This window comes from Callospermophilus lateralis, unplaced genomic scaffold, assembly GCF_048772815.1.
Source record: "Callospermophilus lateralis isolate mCalLat2 unplaced genomic scaffold, mCalLat2.hap1 Scaffold_550, whole genome shotgun sequence".
NCBI classification, from domain to species: Eukaryota; Metazoa; Chordata; class Mammalia; order Rodentia; family Sciuridae; genus Callospermophilus; species Callospermophilus lateralis.
The window spans coordinates 202,730-223,134 of NW_027514478.1; positions in this window are offsets into that span (position 1 = coordinate 202,730).

The window sequence follows — 20,405 nt, forward strand, 5'->3', positions numbered from 1 at the left end:
GATATGTAAAAGCATTTACATCTTTCAATATAAGAAATAAGTAAATTAAAATTATGTTTAATAGTCATTTTTTTAATCAATTTCTGTCATAGAAGTTATCTAAGCATGTAAAATTTATTTAACAATTAAATATTTTCTCTAGGTTCTTAAAGATATGAAAATCATAATTTTGGCTAACCTCTTTTATTTTAATGCTATTATTTGTAACATTGTAAGAATTTAACCCTAGTCTTGTACAAATCAAAATATTGTGATAATATTATTTTTAGATAGTAAACTAAAATTTGAAGAATGTAATTCATGCCAAAATTTAAGAACTCATGTTTTTTCTTTAAAAATATCTTGTTACCATGACTTTTCCTCTTTAGTTGTAACTATATTAACAAGGACTATTATGTAAATATTGTTTTTCCTACCCACTAAAGAAATGCAAACCCTTGAACACATGTTCTTTCTTTTATTCGGACATTCTGAATCTTTATATGTACTAGATATACCTAGAATGCTCACGTAATAATCACATTTTATTCTGATTAATAAATCATTACAGTTTACTAACAGAAGGAAAAATGACAAATGTATGAATAAAAGAGAAACATAAGTGAGAGGTCAGTTTAAAATATAAAATTAGAACTGTATTAAATAAATTATTTCTCTTATGTAAGTTGAGGGGAGAAACTTCAAATTTATGAAAATCATTCGGGACACTTACATTCTTCAGTAAGAGTCATTACATATGTTTTATGTAATAGCTCACTTTCTTAAAAACTTTATCAACTCATCCCTTAAGAGGCCTAGAATAGACAAAGCAATCCTCAGCAAGAAGAATGAAGCAGAAGGCAACACAATACCAGAATTTAAACTATACTATGGATCAATAGTAACAAAAACAGCATGGTGTTGGTACCAAAGGACACATGTGGAACAATAACACAAAAATACAAGACACAAAGATGAACCCACATCTAGATGATCATATGGTCCTCATCTTTAATTGAGGTGAAAGATTTATACAATGAAAACTACAAAACCTTAAAGAGAGAAATAGAAGAAGATCTTAGAAGGTGGAAAAATATACCCTCTTCATGGATAGGCAGAACTAACATCATCAAAATGGCGATATTACCCAAAGTTCTCTATAGGTTCAATGCAATGCCAATCATGGGCTCCAGTGGGGTGCCAGGAGGAAATGGCTCTTCAATGTGTCCAGAGTTACCTGTGTGTCCAGAGTTCCCAGAGTTGCCTTGTCCTGAGTTGCCTGAGTTGCTGGGGCCAGGATGAATATCCTGAGAACCTTCCATGCGATGCAACCTGGGAGATAGAAAAAGCCCCAAGGAAAAAGAAGGTCCTGAAGGTCCACATGGAATGACTTCCCTAAGGGAAAGCATAAGCCAAAGCCAAAAAGAGGGTCAGGAGAGACCCAAAGGGAAAGACCCCATGTGGGAGAGCATTAGCCTTTGCCTGGTGTTTTTAATTAAAAAACAAGAATGTCATTGGGATTTTAATAGGAATTGCATTAAATCTTTGTAAAAGTTTTGGTAGTATGGCCATTTTTGGCTATATTAATTCTGCCTATGCAAGAGCATGAGAAATCTTTCCATCTTCTAAGATCTTTTTCAATTTCTTTTCTTAGTGTTCTATAGTATTCATTGTAGAGGTCTTGCACATCTTTTTTTAGATTGATTCCCAAGTGTTCTATTTATTTGAGGCTAGAGTCAATGGGGAGGTTTTCCTACTTTCTCTTGCTGTGGATTCATCACTTATATATAGAAATGCATTTGATTCATAGGTATTGATTACATATCCTAATTTGCTGAATGTATTTATTGGTTCTGGAAGCTTTCTGGAGGAATTTTTTGGATCTTCTAAATATAGAACTAAGTCCTCAGCAAGGGGTGATAATTTGAGTTCTTATTCTATGCAAATCACTTTAATTTCATTCATCTGTCTGATTACTCTGACTAGAGTTTCAAAGAGGGCATCCCTGTCTTGTTTCTGTCCTTAGAGGGAATGCTTTCTCCTTTTCTCATTTAGTAATAATGTTGGCCTTGGGTTTAGCATAGATAGCTTTTACAATGTGAAGACTTTGCATACATTGTTTTTATAGACCTCACCAAGAGCATGTTCAACCATGAGTGTTTGTGGTATGAGATGACAGGTTAGGATGAGAAGCAAAAGAATGGATTCCACAGCAGGAGTCATGGAAGAGGAAGATTAATTCAAATGATTGGATTAAATCCTACTAAATAGAAAATAGTTTTGTTTTCAAATTTAAAATAAGGGGGATGTGATCTTAAAATTTCTCCTTCCTGAAAATTTCCTCAACTCTTAAAAGATAATACTTTGTATACATTTTCATTCTGAATCAAAAAGACATTTTAATTTTCTCTATCTACAAATGTTTGGAGGTTCAGAAAGATTGAGACATGTATTGGTTTAGAATTACAAACCAGAAATGGAATCTTCTTTGATTCTCAAAACTATAGCTATGCATCCCTTTCATCCCATGATTTTTTGATCAATGAAATAATTTTGGGAGTAAGTCCTTTTTTTCTAATTTAACTTATTTTTATTAACAACAAATATTAATATATAGTTCTAGGTTTCAGTTTTTGAAGCAATACACAAACTATTCAACAACACACTTGAACATGAAAATACACTTTCTAATAGTAGCAGCTCAGAATGTGGCATGTGCTCACAATGAAAGTTCCATGTTGACCAGTCACCATGGTAATGTGGAATGAACATCTTACCTTCCATTTCCACTCAGTTGGTGTGGTGAGTGAGTTGGTGTAAGTTAAAGTTGGAGAAGAGTAGGGAGGTTTTGAGTTCCTGGTTGGCCATGGGAAATCTTAACTGCTGTGGGAAAGGTATGTTGTCAGTGATATTTTTAAGTGTGTTTCTTCAAAGGGCAGTTAATGTTTACTGAATATATTTTTCTCTTGATTTTTTCATCTTCAACACTGAATCTTCTCTCCTGAGATTTAAATATTTGGTGATATTGTTTTATCACTCAATTCATATATTTGCTTGTTCTATTGACCTGGTTACTGAAAATGTTTTTCTAAATTTAGATAAATGAACCATTCCTAATGCCAATAACATGTGTGCCTTTAAAGTGAATTACAGGAGCAGGACACCCACCTTGCTTTAATGAGATGAAAAAATAAAGTGAGACATAGTATATGGATGCTAAGTAAGGCGATATATATACCATGAAAGGGCAATTAGAAACCAAACCCATCTCAATGTATATGAATATTTAAAAATAATGTTAGAGAAGTCTAAATCAAGACTTTTGTAAAAGAAAAGAGGACTGAAATTTCAGAAAACGTTTCCAATTGGTTGATAACTACAGGATCCCAGGTGTTTGGGGGCTACTGGGAAGAAGGCAAAAAGGACAGTGCCTTGAGGTCAGTGGAGTGGATGTCTGATAATGGAGGAAATCAGGGCCTCAGTGGTTTCAGGGAGGATTCATTCATTGAGGTTCACAGGTTATAGTTAGTGGTGGTTCCATCTAGGCAGGTAAGTCTCTGACCCCGGCCATGCAGGGTCTAGGAAGAGGCTTGGAAAGCCAGGAGCAAGAATATGCCTGATCAGAGCTGGTGCACATGGAGAAATGATATTTCAACCAGGCCTTGTCTGACTGCTCAGATTATGGCTCAGAATATTAGACTGCAGACATGGGGCAGGCCAGCTTCTGACATGGAAACATCAAACCATCAGCCCAGAGTATCTGTTTCCCTGATTAATTCCCACTAACAGGCCATCCAGGAGGGAAAAGCTCCAGGAAACTTCATTCTTGGCACAGCCATCAAGTGGCAGTTGGTTTAGAATGTCCCAAGTTCTGAAACAGTTGGTGAGCCCCAGAGAACTCTGATGATTTAGATGGTCAACTGCTCGTCAGGAAGGATCACTTGGAGACAGCTGGAAGTGAGAAGACCCTGGGGGAGAATGGCTCCAAGTGTGGACTCTACCCTTTGTAAAGGTCGGGCGAGCGTCGGAGGAAGAGACCACCAAGAGACTGTCTCATGCAACAGCAAAGGGTTTATTGGGGGGTCCAGCATGCTGGGGCTCAGAGCTAACTTGAATAGAGCAGAGAGCCCCGGAAACAGCTTAAGCAGAGCTTATATACATTCTTTGTAGACGGCAGGGACTTCACATACAGCATAGCCAATCATTGCATGGATTCTGGGAGCGGGGTTGTTTTCGTAGAGTAACCAGATGATCAGGGGAGATTTCAACATACATTTAGTGGGCATTTCCGGGAGTTGTTTTCAACTTCTACATGAGTTTCAGGTTCCAGGAAAACAGAACTTAATTCTTACATTCTTAACCTTTTCACCTTGACCTTCAGATAGGCTTCATTTACTTGAAATGATCATTTTTAAGTCAGTAATTGCAATGAAGAGACAGGAGCCCGGGGTTATAACTTGAACATTTCTCATGGTGTCTGCTACTGAAACCTCATGCCAAAGAGGCCTGAAGGAAGGAGTATTCAAAAAGCACTGAGAAGAGTTCTGGTTTCCTGGTTCTAGGATATCCACTAGAGGACTCAAGTGCTCAGGGATTTCTGGTCCCAGGTAAATAGCTACATTCCTGTCCCATATCCACCGCTCATCATTCTTGTGAATCTGGGCAAGACACATAAAATCTCCAAATTACAAACACCTAAACTCTAAATTGTGGTGGACAGACTCTGCTCCACCCATCCCTTTAGGCTGATATGGAGTCATAGGAGGTCACAGATATTCTCCATGAGCTTTACAAATATCCATCTGTAAAGAATGAGGAATAGACTTTCTTTCCCCATTGCTCTGGAGGATGACCTCTGTTTGACACCTCACTGTTCAAACACTGTCAACGATTGAGCTTATTTTTCCACACACTTAATGAAGTGTACTATTTAATTTCAGGATACATTAGCACCCATATGAAGCACCAGTCCTCTTAAGAATGCATGGATGTGATCATTGTCAGCCTTATACCATTACATGGATCAGATGCCACAATTTTTGCAACAATTGAGAAGGGGTTTATTTAACTGAACAGGTATTTAATTTTTGAGGTAAGATTTGAACAAAAGCCACATAACCACAGCCTCTGTTTATGGTCACTGTTTTCTCTGATTTCTATGATTCCGCCTCAGTAATTCTTTTTGACCACACAATATTGTGTTGGGTTGTAGACCTCACACATTGCATTGTTATCCTAAAGATCAATCTGACTCAGGTGCTTTGCTGCCCCAATGGTGAAAAATAAACTCAGTAGTGTGAAATCTAAGAACATTCACATCCCTCCTTCAAAATTTATTAAACATCGATTTTGTTATTTTTAAATTTTTTTATTAGTTATTCATGGACCTTTATTTATTTATTTATATAAATGTGGTGCTGGGAATCAAACCCCATGCCTCAGACATGCAAGGCAAGCATTCTCCAAATGAGCCACATCCCGAGACCCAGATTTTACTGTTTTTAACTCTGTTAACATACTGCAAAAATACATCAGAACTTTTTTTCTAATATTCAATTGTAACATTGTCTCCCCTGCTCTGCTAACTAATACTCTACTCTCACCTTCTATGATCAATTTTTCAGTTTCCACGAAAGAGTGATATTATGCAGCATTTATCTTTGTGTCCCAGACCTATTTCTGATAAGATAATTATCACCTCTTGTTGTTGAAAATGACAGAAAAAAAAACATACAAGAAATATTTAAGTTTCTGGGCATGCTATTAGTGTATAAATACATACTTGAATTCAAAGCTCAAATTATACCCCCAGATATTTACAATGATCACTTATCAATTAAAACTGGTTGAACTGTTATTTGAATTACTATTGATGACCCTATGTTTTCTTGCTAGCACATTGTCAACAGCTAACTCTGTTTTATCACATTTCCCAGGCTGTTGCCTCTGGCCTTGGTCCACAGGAGACCTCTGGCCACCAAACAGTGCTGTTCCAAATGAGAATTCCAACGAAGGTACTGTGGAAATCCTGTCATTGTGTCCATTCTGCAATAAGGATTCTAGTTGATTCAGATTTCCAATTCTTCTTTTATTTAACATGTACAAATTTACGTGCTTTGAGTCATTCAGCAATGCTATAGCTCCAGAAGTAAAGATCTAGTTACCTTTTAATTCTGTGCACTTGATTATTTCAACTGCTGGTGGACATCTGGGTTGATCATACAATGTATTTATGGTGAATGCTAGAAACATTGAAGTGATTGTATCACTATAGTATGCTGACTTGTAGTTTTATAGAATAAGCATGGAGGAATGTAATAGCTGAGTCCTATGAGTTCCACTCTTGGGCTTGTCAGGAATCTGCACTTTGCTTTCCAGAGTTGTCATAATAATTTACAAACCCACCAACATTGTGTCAGTGTACCTTCATTCTCTCATCCTTCCTGGTATTTCTATGATTATCCACTTTCCCCAGCACCATTTGTTTAAATCATAATGTCCTCTTTAACATGTATTTTGGTGCTGTTGTCCAGTATCAGGTGGATGTAAGTATCAGGTGGGTTGTCTCTGTGTGGTATATTCAATTCAAGAATCTTCATATCTATTTTCAGTTCAATAAGATACTGTTTTTGCTACTCATGTCTGTAGTAAAATATAAAATTGGTCATTGTGCTGGCTTTCACCTTACTTTTTCTTGCTCAGAATTGCTTTGCAAAATAATAATAATAATAACAATAGTAATAATAATAATAGTAGTAATTATTATTATTATTATTTAATAAATATAATAATAAATATAATATTATATTATAATAATTATTATTATTACTATTATTATCATCATCATCATCTCAAATGAATTTCAGGGTTAGTTTTTCAATACTGTAAGGAATATCATTTGTAATTTGAAGGGGATTTATTGAATTCATTGAACCTGGATATTGTTGATATTATGGCCACTTTGACAATATTAATTCTGCCTATCCAAGAACACAGAACTATTTTGCCCCTTCTGAGGTCTTCTTCCGTTTCTTTTCAGTGTTCAATAGTTTTTGTTGTAGAGATCTTACATCCTATTTGGTAGATTTATCCTCAGGGGCTTTTTTACATTATTATAAAAAAATTATTTTCTTGAATTCTAAATCAGTGCCATCAATGTTGGAGTATAGTGACAATATTGATTTATTTGTGTTGATCTTTTATCCTGCTACATTGCTAAATTTATTACTTCTAGAATTCTTCTGGTGAAAATTTTTGGGCCTTCTAAATATAGAATCATGTCACCAGGTAATGTGGACAATTTGAATTTTTCTTATGGTATCCTATTAATTTCCTACTTTTGCCTGATTGTTCTGACATTTTTTCAGAAAAAATATATTGAATAAAATTGGCAAAAGTAGACATTCTTTTCTTGTTCTTGATATTTGAAGAAGACAGTTCATTTTTATCTCTGTTCAGTGTGATGTTGGCTTTGAATTTCTCATATATGGCTTTTATAATATTGAAACTAAGTTCCTTTTTTTCCAGGTTTCTTCTTTATTTTGGAAATGAATTGTTTCTCCTTTTTAATCAAGAGCTTTTCTACATCTATTGAGGTGATTTTCTGAATCTTGTTCTTAATTCCAACTATGGGTGTGCTAGTCAGCTTCTCCCCACCCACTCTGCTGCCTGTGGAGCGACCTGTACATGCTTCCTGGGCTTATGGTCTGGGCATCTATTCCCAGCAGCCCATTTTTACACCTGCTCCTTCAAATTCTCAATCCCTTTCAGCTGGTCCTGGGAGGCACCAGACTCAAGGAGGAAAGGACCAGAGCTTGCCTGCACATCTCTGACTTGAGTTCCCCTGGGGAGAATTCTCTCCATGCCTTTTGCTCTAGCTCAGCCAGGCAAAGCCTAGGTGCTGTGGCAGGTGCCTTTCAGGTCCATGTGTGCCTACATGCTCAAATCTCCCAGCTCCTGGCTCCTGCAGTGGCAGCAGCAGCTTGGTTGTGTCAAGGTGGCTCCTGCCTTGCTCTCTGGGGACAGCATGAATCACAGATCTTTCTTCATGTACAGTGTGCAGTGCAAAGAAGCCTCTTTTCAGCCAAGAAAACGTTGCCTCTCTGATCTCAGGATTTTCACACTGAATCTTTCTATTTTGTTTCTGTCCATTTCCTTCTTTAGGTGATCTAGCAGTGCCACTAATCCTGCTGCTGCTACTGCTGCTTCTGCCACCATCAGCTTGGATCTAATGTACTTTCTTTTTTGTCTTTGTTTAGTGTAGCCAAGTTTCTGATTCTCTAAGACTCCCTGAGTGTCCACTATTGAGTTTTTGTGAAACCCCTCTTTTGCACACCTGAGAGGAAGGACTATTCGCACTGTTTGCATTACAGGTTGTGGAGCTGCAAGAAATAAAGGTTCTCTCTATCTTAAATTTGCTTCTGTCTTGTATTATTTATTTTGCTTGAGTTTTTGACTTTATATTCCTCTATAATTTTTTTCATTCACTATTAAGTTTGGGTGACTTCCTTTAGTTCCCCTCTCACTGAGAAGCAGTCTTCTTGCCTTCTAAGTCTGGCACTGAAGAACTGTCGTGGGTGCATCCTTCCTCCATTTGCCAACTTCTCTTCTCCTGACAGCAAATTTGCACAATTTATCAACATGCCAAGGAACGTTTTGGGCCAAAATATATTTTATCTTGATGAATACCTCATGTTAACTTGAAAACAAATTTTATTCTCTCACTGTCGTATGAAGTATTTGTACAAATGCCAAATAGATCTATGTGATTGATAATGGTTTTGGTAAATTCCTAGGGTTGCCATAACTAAGTACCAGCTTTCTTGGGTTGAAGTAATGTAAGTGTACTATCTTAGAGCTCTATTTCCTAGGAATCCCACATTGACCTGTTAGCAGAAACATGTTACTACTGAAAACTTTAAGGAAGGATTTTTCCTGTCCATTCTTAACTGTTACTGGTTTGGTGGCCATCCTTGATCTGCTTGGTTTTCAACTGCAGCACTTTCCTCTCTGCTTGCATCATCACATGGCATTAGTCTGTCATGAATGTGCCCCATCTTCATGAGAACAGATGCCCTATTTGGAGAATGGGTCCACCCTGTTCAAAGAGGATATTTTTAATTGCTAAGATCACAATGACTCTCATTTAAAACCCAGTAAAATTTGGAGGTACGGTTTAAGTTCTAACTTAACCATGTTTAGAATTTAAACATGTATTTGTGTGGAAGTAATTTGACCCATAACAGAAATGATTGATTCAAAAGTATACTTTTTCTTTACTTCCTGATGGATCTGTCAAGTGTTATAAAGGAATGCTGAAACCTTCTAGTGTAACAGAATATTTAATTTCTCATTGTAGTTCCTTCCATTTTTTGTCTATTTTGAATTTTTGTTTCCTGATATGCTCCTTCTCTTGCCATTCAGAAACAATCATGTTCCAGCACTAATTGAGCCTGTGTGTGTTAAACAACCGTCTCCATACACTCTAGAACCATGTCCACAGTTAGGAAGCCCCTGGAGTGTTTCTTCAGCAAAACAATATACTGACAGTTACTCTATATTTCCCTAGATTGCTATCAAGTCATAATAGAGGTGGTACCCATTGTGGCAGAAGACCAAAAAAATTACATTGCTAAGGTAATGTGACCCTTCTTTGTCTTAGATATAAGTGTTGTTTTCTTCCTTTTAATTCAAATTCCTTCATGAAAATATGACAGTGTTCATTATATGTGACTCATAGGTGATGGAATTACAACTGCACATCTATTCCCTGTGAGAATGATTCAAGATGACATTCACATATGAGAACAACCATTGTCAAATAATTGTAGTGAGCATTTTCTTCAGTGGCACTTTTCCTTGATAGAAAAAGAATTTTATGCATGTCATCAAATTGTACCTGAGAAATCCCTCATGCAAAGCTCATGTATTTTCACAAGTGCCTTCTCTGCCTTACTTTGTGATCTTTGCCCCAACTGCTGTTTCCCATCTAGTTATCTAATGTCACCACAGCCAACAGTAGACTTGTGCAAATGATCTCTTGCTCACGCTGTCTTCCTTTCTGTAACTACAGGTAGCCTCTGCAACAAATGAGCAAAGTAAGTATTCTCAACTCCCTAACATGCTGAGCAAAACCTCTGTACTTAGATAGGTCACACATTCCTTCCAGTTTCTATGTAAAAAGTTATCCTGGATTTAGATTTTGTTTGGAAATGAGGATAGGCATATGGTGACAAAGTGATAATCCAGTGAAGAATTGTGGCCCACTACCATGATCCTGAAACAGCTGTCTTTTGTGTGGTGTGCATTTATGTGAATGAGCATGGGGTGGTATCTCTGAGCATGTCCATGTGTAATAATTGTGTATGTGTTTGTGAGGCTATGGGAGCTTCTTCAGAAATTCTCTTCTAACATGCCCAGAACAAGCATCCATTTTCTAAAAATAAAAACCCACACTAATGCATGATTTGCTTGATATAATTTTTCCCACTTCATGACACCCAAATGTAGTTTTGGTTAGTAGGCCCTCTCTGTAGACAGAGATGTTGCTGAGCCAAAAGATCCAGGTTCTTCACTCTGTAAGTGAAAGAAGCATTAAGAGTTCAAGAAATTATCCTGATGGTGATGCTTTGGGTTAGATAACTGTGTACATCACTTAGTGATATAACACACTCCAGGTTATTACAATATATTAGTAATAACTAATCTCCTACAGAGATGTGAAATATTTTGCATATTTTAAAGTGGCCTCAGTGGTCATCTCTAGAGAAAAACATACTCCTAAAGGTACAAAATACAAAAAAAAATATATCACACCTGGTTCCAATCTACTGGAAACCCAAAGCTGTGCTTCCCATTCATTCTTGTTCTTTTTTATTGGTTATTCAAAATATTACAAATCTCTTGACATATCCTATTTTATACATTAGATTCAAGTGGGTTATGAACTCCCATTTTAACCCCAAATACAGATTGCAGAATCACATCAGTTACACATCCACATTTTTACATAATGCCATATTAGTAACTGTTGTATTCTGCTACCTTTCCTATCCTCTACTATCCTCCCTCCCCTCCCCTCTCATCTTCGCTCTCTACCCCATCTGTTGTAATTTAATTCTTTCTCTGGATTTTATTCCCTTCCCCCTAAAATTATCTTTTTTTATTGTTGGTTGTTCAAAACATTACATAGTTCTTGATATATCATATTCCACACTTTGATTTAAGTGGGATAGTAAGGATAGGAAAGGCAGCAGAATACAACAGACACCAGTATGGCAATATATAAATCAACAGAAGTGTAACTGATGTGATTCTGCAATCTGTATACGGGGTGAAAATGGGAGTTCATAAATTATCTTATATGTAATTTTGTATATCAATGAAGGTCTCTTTCCATTTCCATGCAATTTCCCTTTTCTCTCCCTTTCCCTCCCACCTCATGTCTCTGTATAAAGTTGATCTTTTCCTCCTGCTCTTCCTGCCTGCTCTGTTCATAGTTGTTCTCATTATAACAAAGAAGACATTTGGCCTTTGATTTTTTAGGGATTGGCTAGCTTCGCTTAGCATAATCTGCTCTAATGCCATCCATTTCCTGGCCAATTCCATGATTTTGTCATTTTTAGTGCTGCATAATACTCCATGGTGTATAAATGCCACTTTTTTTAATCTATTCATCTATTGAAGGGCATCTGGGTTGGTTCCACAGTCTAGCTATTGTGAATTGTGCTGCTATGAGTATCGTTGTGGCAGTATCCCTGTAGTATGCTCTTTTAAGGTCCTCAGGGACCAGTCTGAGAAGGGCAATAGCTGGGTCAAATGGTGGTTCCATTCCCAGCTTTCTCAGGAATCTCCATACTGCTTTCCAAATTGGCCACACCAATTTGCAGTCCCACCAGCAATGTACAAGACTACCCTTTTCCCCACAACCTCTCCAGCACTTGTTGTTGTTTGCCTTCAGAGTGGCTGCTAATCTTACTGGAGTGAGATAGTATCTTAGGGTGGTTTTGATTTGCATTTCTCTGAATGTTAGAGATGGTGAGCATTTTTTCATGTACATGTTGATTGATTGTATGTCCTCCTCTGAGAAGTGTCTGTTCAGGTCTTTGGCCCATTTGTTGATTGGGTTATTTGTTATCTTATTGTTTAATTTTTTGAGTTCTTTGTATACTCTGGATATTAGGGCTCTATCTGAAGTGTGAGGAGTAAAAATTTGTAACCAGGATGTAGGCTCCCTATTTACCTCTCTTATTGTTTCTCTTGCTGAGAAAAAACTTTTTAGTTTAAGTAAGTCCCATTTGTTGATCCTAGTTATTAACTCTGTGCTATGGGTGTCCTATTAAGGAATTTGGAGCCCAATCCCACGATATGTAGATTGTAATCAACTTTTTCACTTTAAGGCGCAGAGTCTCTGATTTGATATCAAGGTCTTTGATCCATTTTGAGTTAACTTTTATGCATGGTGAGAGAAAGGGATTCAGTTTTATTTTTTTTTCATATGGATTTCCAGTTTTCCAAGCACCATTTGTTGAAGATGCTATCCCTCCTCCATTGCATGCTTTTATCCACTTTATCAAATATGAGATAGTTGTAATTTTGTGGATTCGTCTCTGTGTCCTCTAATCTGTACCATTGGTCCACCTGCCTGTTATGGTACCAGTAACATGCTGGTTTTGTTACTATTGCTCTGCAGTACAGTTTGAAATCTGGTATCACTATACCTCCTGATTCACACTTCCTGCTTAGAATTGCTTTTGCTATTCTGGGTCTTTTATTTTTCCATATGAATTTCGTGATTGCTCTATCTATTTCTACAAGAAATGCTGTTGGGATTTTGATTGGCATTGCATTAAACGTATAGAGAACTTTTTGTAGTATCGCCATTTTGATGATGTTAGTTCTTCCTATCCATGAACAGGGTATATTTTTCCATTTTTTAATGTCTTCTTCTATTTCTCTCTTTAGGTTTCTGTAGTATTCATTGTATAAATCTTTCACCTCTTTTGTTAGATTGATTCCCAAGTAGTTTATTTTTATTGAGGATATTGTGAATGCAGTGGTTGTCCTCATTTCCATTGCAGAAGATTTGTCACTGATATACAGGAATGACTTTGATTTATGAGTGTCCATTTTATATCCTTCCATTTTGCTAAATTCACTTATAAGCTCTAGTAGTTTCTTTGTAGACCCTTTTTGGTCTGTTAGATATATTATCATATCATCTGAATATGTGATAATTTAAGTTCTTCTTTTCCTATTCTTTAGCCATTAATTTCTTTTGTCTGTCTAATTGCTCTGGCTAGTATTTTGTGGACTAAATTGAAGAGAAGTGGTGAGGGAGGGCATCCCTGTCTTGTTCCAGATTTTAGTGGGAATGCCTTCAGTTTTTCTCCATTCAGAATGATGCTAGACTGAGGCTTAGCATATATAGTTTTTACAATGTTGAGGTAAGTTCCTGTTATCCCTAGTTTTTCTAGTGTTTTCAACATAATGGGATGCTGAACTTTGTCGAATGCTTTTTCTGCATCTATTGAGATGATCATGTGGTTCTTATGGTTAAATCTATTTATGTGGTGAATAACATTTATTGATTTCTGTATATTGAACCAGCCTTGCATCCCGGGGATGAATCCTACTTGATCATGGTGCACAATTTTTTTGATATGCTTTTGTATTCGATTCACAAGATTTTTTTTGAGGATTTTTGCATCTGAGTTTATTAGAGATATTGGATTGTAGTTTTCTTTTTTTGAAGTGTCTTTGTATTGTTTCGGGATCAGGGTGATGTTGGCCTCATAGAATGAATTTGGAAGAGCTCCTTCTTTTTATATTTCTTGAAATAACTTGAATAGTATTGGTATTAATTCTTCTTTGAAGGTTTTGTAAAACTCTGCTGTATATCCATGTCGTCCAGGGCTTTTCGTGGTTGGTAGTCTTTTGATGGCTTCTTCAATTTCCTCTTTTGTTATTGGTCTGTTTAAATTGCGTGTATCTTCCTGACAATCTGGGCAAATCATATGACTTAAGAAATTTATCAATATCTTTGCTATCTTCTATTTTATTGGAATATAAGGTTTCAAAATAATTTCTAATTATCTTCTATATTTCTGTAGTGTCCATTGTGATATTTCATTTTCATCCTGTATGTTTGTAATTTGAGCTCTCTCTGTTCTTCTCTTCATTAGCTTGGCTAAGGGTCTGTCGATCTTATTTATTTTTTCAAAGAACCAACTTTTTGTTTTATCAATTTTTTAAGAGTTTTTTTGTTTCAATTTTATTGATTTCTGCTCTGATTTTAATTATTTCTTGCCTTCTACTACATTTGCTGTTGTTTTGCTCTTCCTTTTCTAGGGCTTTGAGATGAAGTGTGAGCTCATTTATTTGTTGTTTTTTTTCATTTTTTGAGGAATTACCTCCAGGAAATGAATTTCCCTCTTTTAACTGCTTTCATTGTGTCCCATAGATTCCAATATGTTGTGTCTGTATTTCCATTCATCTCCAAGAATTTTTTGATTTACTCCTTTATGTCTTTTGTAACCCATTGATCATTCAGTAACATATTGTTCATTTTTCATAAGATGTATGATTTTTCCATCCTTCTTTTATCATTGATATCCAGTTTCATTCCACTGCAATCAGATAAGTTGCATGGTATTATCTCCACACCTTTATATTTACTAATAGTTGTCCTATGGCATAATATATGGTCTATCTTTGAGAAGGATCCATGTGCTGTTGAGAAGAACGTGTATCCACTTGGTGATGGTTGATATATTCTATATATGTCACTTAAATCTAGGTTATTGATTGTGTTATTGAGTTCTATAGTTTCTTTATTCAGCTTTTGTCTGGAGGATCTGTCCAATGGAGAGAGCGGTGTGTTGAAGTCACCCATAATTATTGTGTTGTGGTCTATTTGTCTCTTGAACTTGAGGAGAGTTTGTTTTATGAATGTTTCAGCACCATTGTTTGGTGCATATATATATTGATAATTGTTATGCCTTGTTGGTGGATGGTACCTTTTAATAGTATGTAGTGTCCTTCTTTATCCCTTTTGATTAACTTAGGTTTGAAGTTGATTTCATTCGATATGACTATGGCCACTCCTGCTTGCTTCGGGGGACCATGTGAGTGGTATGATTTTTCCCAACCTTTCACCTTCAGTCTGTGTATGTCTTTTCCTATCAGACGAGTCTCCTGAAGGCAGCATATTCTTGGATTTGTTTTTTTAATCCAGGTTATTAGCCTATGTCTCTTAATTGGGGAATTTAAGCCATTAACATTTAAGGTTACTATTGAAATATGGTTAGTACTACCGGTCATGCTTGTTTATTTATTTATTTTAATATGGATAGTTTTTTTTTTTGGTTATTTTTTTTTCCTTCCCTTTTCTGAGTTACCTCCCACTGTTAGTTTGGGGTGCTGTTTTTAATTCCTCTTCTTGTAGTGTTTTGCTCAAGATGCCATGCAGTGCTGGTTTTCTGGATGTGAATTCTTTTAACATTTATTTATCATGAAATATTTTAATTTCATTGTCAAATCTGAAGCATAATATTGCTGGATACAGTATTCTTGGTTGAAATCCAATATTTTTTATCGTTGGAAATACGTTGTTCCAGGATCTTCTCGCTTTCAACGTCTGTGATGAAAAATCAGCCGTTAACCTAATTGGTTTACCCCTGGATGAAATCTTCCTCCTTTCTCTCATAGCTTTTAATATTCCCTTTTTGTTCTGTATGTTGGATATCTTCATAATTATGTGTCTTGGAGTTGGTCTCTTATGGTTTTGATTGTTTGGGGTCCTGTAGGATTCCAGGACTTGGCAATCCATTCCACCTTTCATATTTGGGAAGTTTTCTAAGATTATTTAATTCAATAAATTGTTCATTTCTTTGGTTTGATGCTCTATGCCTTCTTCTATTCCAATGACTCTCAGGGTTGGTTTTTTGATGACATCCCATGTCTCTTGAATAGATTGCTTGTGCCTTCTAAGCATCCGTTCTGTGTTGACAATATTCTTTTCAAGTTGATAAACTTTGTCTTCATTATCTGATGTTCTGGCTTCTACTTGATCTAGTCTATTTGTAATATTCTTGTTTGTTATACTCTGGTTTCTCTTCAGATCATATAAATCTTTTGCCTTTTAAAATTCTCTTTTGAGTTTTTAATTTGGTTTATGGTTTCCTGCATTTCTAAAATTACTGTTTGTTTTATTTTCTAAATCTCTATTTCGTGATAGAGCGCGTTCTTTGACATTTGAATTTGCTTATTTAATTTGTTTTCAAAATATACGTTCATTGTTTGAACTTGCTGTCTAAAGTCTTCTCTAAGATTCCATTCCATCTGAGTTAGGTATGCCTTGACTTCTTTCTCTGCCATTTTTCTGGTGCCTCTAGGTTCTCCTTTGTATTTAACTTGTCCTGCATTGTTTGTGATCCTTTTTCCCTTTGTTTTTTTCATGGTGCTCAAGTTACTTCCCAACTCTGTTTGACTGCTGTGTTTCTGTTTTCTCCTTTAAATTTGTTTTGGTTTTTATATTTTCACTATCTCTCCTTTGTGTTAGGAGACAATGTTTCGAGATGTTGGATTTAATTGTGATATAAGGTAAATTCATTGGTTTCATTAAAGGCCTTCAGATTTTAATGGCATATAGAGAACTAAGGTTTGGACTTAAGATTTTATGTAAAGATCGGTTGATTTGATTGTATGGAGGTTAGGATACGTTAGCTTCTTTGGGGGGGTAACTCAAATGCAGTCGGATATTAACAAGAGAATAGACAGGAGTACTTGGGGGTAGTTAAGGGCTTGGGTGAACTATACACCTATTCGTAGTATTCATCTATTTGCATTTAGTAAGTTATATGTAGTCTGGTTGTTCATGCTGTTTTATTGTAGCAATCTGTCATAACCTGGTGTTGGTGACGTCAGTTTTACAAGATGTTGGCCGCTGGCTTCATTGGTGGACTTTAAGTTGTGGGGGATAGAACTGGACCGCTTCCTTCCTTCATCTCAAACCCCGAACTCATCCCAGAGCTCAGAGAGGGCACAGCCAGCAGGACTCTACAGAATCCGTAGTGCCGTTTCTCTCTGCTTGCTGGTCGCTTCTCGGCGGCACCTCACCATCTGTAGCCACGGGGCGGGCCGCAGGGCGGGCGGCGGATCAGTCAGCCTGGATCTCTGGTCGCACCGTTGGCTCGCATTTGAGACTCAGTAACCGGTCCTCGGTGATGGAAATCCTTCCTCTAGGTTTCGGTGCACCCCAATTTAGCTGGAAATTCCTAACAAGATAGCTTTTTGTTGTTCTAACCCTCTATTCACCTGTGCAGTGATGTGTTACACGGGGTGTGATGCACTCTATTTGCGGCCATCACTCATTCTTGTTCTTATATTTGCTGTATATTTTCACTGATGTCCATATCAAGAAATGCTCTGAACTATTCATAAGCCTTAAATCAGTATAATCAGTATACTAATCATTATTCTGCATCCTCTTAGTTCACCCAAATGACATGGTGGAGTTCATTCCTGGAGAAAACATGGATCAAGAGGCCCCATCAGAAGCCATGGTAAGGTTGCTTATCTTCCTCTGAAATTCAAGTGTTGCTCTTTAGTATCCTCTTTCTCTTGTAATATGATATGGTTTCCTGGAGATGACATACACAATTTCCTGAGTGTGCAGATTCTCATTAGGGTGTCTGTTGCCAAATGAGACCTCACTGAAGGCAATATAACAAGAAACAGTATAAACTACACACTGTATAATAACAAGCTTTGTGCCTGGATATGATTTTCCATCCTGGTCATCAAATTCCTTAATTATCACCTAATATAGACCTGTGACACAAATCCCCTAGAAAAGCTTGTGTCATTTGGTGCGAGTACATTTGCTATCTCTTCCCTTGATTTGCACACATTCTCATTGAATATTTGAATGTCACCAATAAACAAAAGATTTGTGCACACAGGTCAAATCATGGCTTGATGTTCATGGTGACTCCTTTTCTGTATTCACAGGAGGAATCAAAAGGATCCATAATTGGTATGTGTCCTGGGCTCACTCTCTTCCTGTTTGAAAATGTAGATAATGCCAAGGGTCAGAGAGTCTTCCTTCATTTAGAGTGCAGAGTCTCAGTGATTCCACTACCTTCTTGAGAATGAGAAGTGAGGGGTTTGTGGTCTAAATATCTATGGCCATTCTGCATATTTCCTTGAAGCACCTATGTGAGTTGAGCAAAGTGGTTAGGTCAATGAGAGTTTTATACATGTGTCTTTGTGTGCATTCACACAACATGATTCTGAGTGTGACTTTGTGTTAGTTTTTGCACATTTGTTTGTTTCTCTAGATATATACATGCCATGAGGCCAACGTCCATATGTTTAAACAAACAAACAAAAAAAAGCCATCTCCATTAGATCATGATTTTGTATATGTGTAAATAGATCAAACTGTAAACCTTCCATATGTGCAGTTTATTCCACAACAATACCTCAATTAACATGCAAAACTTATCCCATGAAAACCCAGAAAATTTTCATGACACTCTATAAAGGAAAAACTCCATTTCAATCCTGTCACTGCACCAGTAGCAACTTCATTTAATAGCAAACTTTACCTGTCAGTAGGTCCTATATTTAATCAGTGCATGTGATAGTTCACAACACTTCACTCATGAAAAATTTTCACGTTCATATACATTTTTTTGTGAGAGGTGTCAGAATTCATCTTCCAATCCCCATTCTAGGCTCAAGTTTCTGGACAGGGTCAATCCTTAACAATGACCCTCAGGTCCACCAATGCACTATGCTCACTTATGGTGGGCATCTGAGACAGAGAAGATGCACAGGCCAGTCATTACTGTAGCTAAGGAAGGTCTTACTTTGCATGTTCCAACTGACACTGAAAGCTACCTTATTGGTTTTATTTGTAGACACTACTTTGTAGAAACATATTTTCACTGGATGGATTTTCATGGGGCCTGATCAGCACAATTGCAGCTCATCTAGTTACACAGCAAAAGGTGGGCTGTAGTGCAGATCCAGCTCAGCACAGCAGTGGTATCCGATCCCTAGTTTAGGTCTGTGCTGCCCCCTGTGTGGCCTGCAGGATATCACATTGACATTATATATGATAGGTCTTCATATTGTCAGTCCCAAATGCTCTCTGGTTCCTTCTATTTATACATACATGGATACTGACACTGACTGGTCACTGTGAGGGTAGAACCACTGTGGTCATCATTCCTTCTCATCCCTGAACTCCTTCCTGGGCAGAGTGTCTTCATCTTAGTCCATGACATCTTTTGATAATTGCAACTGTGTGCTAAGATCTCGCTTGTTCAGCATGCGGGGCTCTACAATGAACCAGGTATCCACTTGGGATCTGATCAGGACCAGCCAGAATCAGTAGGGAAGTGAAGAAGATAGCATTGTGTCCAAGCTTTTCACACACATTTCTTAGGAGCTCTAGGTGGGATGTGCTTGACTTTGAGGGGAGCCATCAGGATCCTTTTTTTTATTAGTTGTTCAAAACATTACAATGCTCTTGACATATCCTATTTCATACATTAGATTCAAGTTGGTTATGAACTCCCAATTTTACCCCAAATACAGATTGCAGAATCACATTGGTTTCACATCCACATTTTTACATAAAGCCTTATTAGTGACTGTTGTATTCTGCAACCTTTCCTATCCTCTACTATCCCCCCTCCCCTCCCCTCCCATCTTCGCTCTCTACCCATCTACTGCAATTCATTTATCTCCTTGTTTATTTTCCCATTCCCCTCACAACCTGTTATATGTAATTTTGTATAACAATGAGGGTCTCCCTCAATTACCATGCAATTTCTCTTTACTCTCTCTTTACCTCCTACCTCATGTATCTGTTTAATGTTAATCTTTTCTTCATGCTCTTCCTTCCTGCTCTTTTCTTAGTTGCTCTTATTGTATCAAAGAAGACATTTGGTATTTTCTTAAGGGATTGGCTAGCTTCACTAAGCATAATCTGCTCTAGTGCCATCAATTTCCCTGCCAATTCCATGAATTTGTCATTTTTTAGTGCTGCATAATACTCCATGGTGTATAAATGCAACTTTTTTATCCATTCATCTATTCAAGGGCAACTGGGTTGGTTCCACAGTCTAGCTATTGTGAATTGTGCTGCTATGAACATCGTTGTGGCAGTATCCCTGTAGTGTGCTCTTTTAAAGTCTTCAGGGAACAGTCCGAGAAGGGCAATAGCTGTGTCAAATGGTGGTTCCATTCCCAGCTTTCCCATGAATCTCCATACTGCTTTCCAAATTGGCCGCACCAATTTGCAGTCCCACCAGCAATGTACAAGACTACCCTTTTCCCCACAACCTCTCCAGCACTTGTTGTTGTTTGCCTTCATAATGGCTGCTAATCTTACTGGAGTGAGATGGTATCTT